Genomic DNA, 3626 nt, shown 5'->3' with positions numbered 1-3626 from the left:
AAAATTAAAATATGGAAAATTAAAAAGTGATTTCGATTGTTTGTTTTATTTTATATAAAACGTGTTTGTAAGACACAAAAATGTCTCGCTTAAGAAAGACACTTTCTTCCCCGCTGTGAACCCTTCGCTCAATTATTAGTTAGTCGCCCACGTGGATTCATACGGTGACAATGACGGTGACGCTTCCATTTCTCATCACGTACACTTACTTAGCTTTGCAAATTGGGGCTCGTTTTACCCCATGTTTTTGTTCTGCTAAATCACAGCCTTTGCTTTACTTTGCTACTCCTTTAAATACCATTCCTCATCAAATCACACCATCTATTCATTCAATTCCATCGAATTTGCCCTTTGTTTTGCTTAGAGATGTCTCAACCTCAGCTCTTCACCATCGATTTCTTGAGAATCGAAAGTGATAATAATGGCAGCCCCCAATCGGATTCCGCCATGGATTGCCACCAACAACTTGTGCACAGTCGATGTAAGTTTTCTTTGTTCAATGTAACGATTTTATTTGAGACAATTTATAAAGAATTCCTTCTTTAATGTTGTTTGGCCTTTAATGTATGCAGCAATGTAGTCATCCCTGGGAAAGATCAGACCTCATTTGCTGCAACAAGTTCTCTCACAAGGATGTTTGAGCGATTCAGAAAATTTCCACAGAGAAGGTCATATTGGGGTTTCTGAAGGAATTAAGACTCTGGATCTATTTCCCCTGCATCCTCTAGGGTTTCAATCCAACAGTAAATAGGACGAGCCAATCGGCTTTGTTGGATACACAAATTGAAATTTCTGAAGCTGTTACAACCAATCCAGCAATTTTGTACAATCATCCAAGGCAAAGTGTTTCAAATTCAGAAGAATCCACAGAAGGGGGAAAGCAAAGGCACGCTGTTAAAACATCAAATGCCAGTAAGTTATCCACTTGAATTTGTGATAATTTAGAATGTAAAAAACAAATACGCAGTAGATTAACGATGGATTAATTTTGTTATGCAGATCTTCCGATGGCTAAGAGGTTATCACTTCAACGATTTCTGCAGAAACGGAAGGACAGGTATGTTGAGATTCTTGCATGATTTGTGATGTAGATTTAAAAAACAGAGCATTTCAACGGTGAATTTTGATGAATTTGTGCTATGTTTGTGTGCAGACTCTGCAAAATCATTCCCTACACGACGTCATCAATGTAATTGTTTAGTTGGCAAAGGATAAGATTTCTTATCCGGCAGAGATAGTGGAGTTTCACCATACAATTCAATTCCCACGCGTTTTGTTCAATTGACTCCTCCTCTCCACCTGCAATATTGAGAATCTAATCGCCATGTGCGCCAGTGGATGTAATTGGAATCAACGAGAAATATATGTTTAAAATCACGAGGCCGGCATTTGTTATTGCGCTATGTAAAATACAATTCTTCTCCAGATATTCAATCAGAATTATATTCCTCAATAATGTATTTTGAGGAATTTAAAGGTGGAGCTATCATTAAATCCTCAAGGACTAGGTAAACATGGGATATTCAGTCTATATTTATGTGTATGTACATTTATAGTATTTATCACATTCATTTATGTATTAAGTTTCTAGTATGTTATTATAATCCATTTATTAGTAATGCATCAGTTAGATGCAATTATTATTTCGAGCTGTGCAATGAGATTAACGTATTTTTCAATTTTTCATTTTTATTCTAAAGGTTTTGGTTTTAAACAGATTTAATAATTCATATAAAATTACTTATTGTAATTTTCATTGGACACTGTCATTAAGTTTATTTATAAAAAATAAAATTGGAATTCTAAATAGTGACCTCTAGAAACTATGAAACTTTTGGAAACTTCCCATATACAAAGTCTTGATTTTTTTCGAGTGGTAACACCATGAAAGCAGAGCACTAATGCCCAAAATCAAAACAACCATCATTACAGTCCTTAGGGGAAATGCCACATTGGGTTTCTTTGTATCTACACTACTTAGATCCTCCAGGAAGAAATTCCACTGCTAGATATGCAAAACTCCTTTTGTTGCATCCATTCCAATAATATGGTCTAACACATTAGCTGAAAACTCTATGTTTTCCCCTGTTTTCTCTGAGTTAGGCCGATTCCTATTATTGCAACAGATTGCAAAGGGGACTCAAAGAGGCTACTAAGAGGATTGACTAGTTATGTAGAGCCTGGTCATACAAAATTGATTTGTATTGGAGAAGGACATGGTGAGCTGGAGGTTCGAATTACTTTGAGAAAGGAACTGGATTGGAGGCCTACAACTAGGACTACCATTAACAAACCTATGGCAAGGTATGTTGTACGCAATGATATTCAAGATTGGTGGGAAAAAAATTGTTAGTTTCATTATCACATTCATTTAAAATGTAGAAAGGTTCGGTTATGGGTATTGACTTTGAAATAGAGAGATTTTTTTAATACCCACATATACAAACCTTGAAATTGGCTCTTTGACTTGGGAACATGGTAGTATGTTTACTTGCTCACTGAATTCTCAAATAGAGAAAAAATTTCAAATAGTTACAGGCAGATAAAATACTCAGTAAGGTCATTGGCTTGGGAAATGTAGCAATGTTTTCAAATACCCACATTCAGAGAACATGTCAAAAATTGTCTATAAATAATCCCCTGAAGTAGTGTCACTACAGAAGCCTATTAGGTGCTCAGAACTTTTTTTTCATTGGCATTGCTTGTCTATCTCATGTTCGTCTCAATCAACCAAGGTTCTCCTTCATATCGAAAATTCCCCAATAATTCAATAACTAAGTTTTGTGAGTGGGTAGAGGCAAAAAATAAAACACAAAATAATTACAAATTTCTGCACAAAATTTTTAATTGTATTACTTGCATAAAAAAATTTTACATGTGCCTCTTTTATAGAGGTGTATAGAAAATTCCAAGAATAATACCAACTTACAAAAATTATAGAAAATACTATATGACAAATAGATTTACATGACTGAAAGAAGGAACACACTAAAAACTAACTATAAACTATGGTAGAAATTTTCTAAACATTACACACTAAATAAATTATAGAAATTTCCTAAACCATTAGAAATATAGACATTTTCTAACCCAGTAGAAAAATTAAAGTTTCCCAGTCTGGTAGAAATTACCAAAAAAAATAGAATATTCTAACACTCCCCCTTAATTTCTACCACTAATTACATCAATTTTTACAATGCCCAAAATTCCTGTCAAATACTCAAATTGTTCTTGTGTTAATGCCTTGTTGAATATATCTGCAAGTTGCTCCTTTGATTTGCAATGATGTAGGATGATCTCTATGTTGTTCATCAACTCATGAATAAAACAATACCTAGTGTCAACGTGCTTGTCCTTTTGTGATAAACATGATTCTTTGAAAGTTCAATGTGGACTTGTTGTCACAATATATTGTAGTAGACTCCTTTTGTTCATGCATTAGATCCTTCAAGATTCTTCGCATCCATATAGCTTGACATGTTGTTGATGTTCCTGCCACATATTTTGCTTATGTTGATGAAATTGTTACTATAGGTTGCTTCTTTGATGCCCATGCTACAACACCTGTTCCAAGATGAAATGCATATCCAGATTTGCTCTTTTTGTCATCAATACTATGTGCAAAA

At 34.3% G+C, this 3626-nt stretch overlaps 1 long non-coding RNA gene across 1 annotated transcript; it reads left to right on the top strand.

Annotated features, from left to right (window-relative positions):
* Window positions 1-290: 290 nt before the first annotated feature.
* On the top strand, window positions 291-1646 carry LOC131055911 (uncharacterized). The gene is made up of 4 exons (XR_009108558.2): window positions 291-481; window positions 573-912; window positions 1000-1057; window positions 1154-1646. It is a non-coding gene; the product is annotated as an uncharacterized LOC131055911 (long non-coding RNA).
* The last annotated feature ends 1980 nt before the right edge of the window (window positions 1647-3626 follow it).

Source organism: Cryptomeria japonica, chromosome 10 (genome assembly GCF_030272615.1).
Source record: "Cryptomeria japonica chromosome 10, Sugi_1.0, whole genome shotgun sequence".
Lineage (NCBI taxonomy): Eukaryota > Viridiplantae > Streptophyta > Pinopsida > Cupressales > Cupressaceae > Cryptomeria > Cryptomeria japonica.
The sequence above is the reverse complement of the archived record's forward strand: the minus strand, read 5'-3'. Positions and strand labels throughout refer to the sequence as shown.